Here is a 688-nt window from a genome sequence, read left to right on the forward strand (position 1 = left end):
CCTATGCTTGGGGGGGCCCGCTGCAGCAACGAAGCGCAGAGACGGGCGCTAGACAGCTCCTGCAGCTTCAGACCCCGAGAGGTTAAATACTCTACATACTCTGCAACACACAAACCCTAAACCCTAAACCCTAAACCCTAAACCCTGCGGCACACAAACCCTAAACCCTAAACCCTAGATTTTAAAGTCTCTTACACACGGAAAATCTGCGTACTCAACCCTGCAGCAGATGTTTAAATAAGAGGCTGACACCTTGAGGGTTTAGGGTTTAGGGTTTAGGGTTTAGGGTTTATGTGCCTTTTTCAGAGTCAAGAAGAAACAAGAGAGCTCGCCCCTCTCTCCCCAGCCTCGCCGTCCTCCCTATGCGGTGTATATACTCCTCCAGTTGTTGTGGGGGTTCATACTGAATGATCCAGTCCACCTGCGCATACACCCCAAACCCTAAACCCTAAACCCTAAACCCTAAACCCTAAACCCTGGGTAAGAGAGAAAACCCAAACCACAAACCCTAAATATCTAGACTTGAAAAACACAGATGCCACCAGCAACAACCGCCACAATCACTGACTCAGTCAGCACCCTACAACCCCCTAGGGTTTAGGGTTTAGGGTTTAGGGCTAGGGTTTAGGGTTTAGGGTTTACCTCGGGGAGGTTTAGACCTCTAGCTGCAACATCCGTCGCCAGCAGC

This window comes from Eimeria mitis, genomic scaffold (assembly GCF_000499745.2).
Source record: "Eimeria mitis Houghton genomic scaffold, Emh_scaff3049, whole genome shotgun sequence".
In the NCBI taxonomy this organism is placed as follows: domain Eukaryota; phylum Apicomplexa; class Conoidasida; order Eucoccidiorida; family Eimeriidae; genus Eimeria; species Eimeria mitis.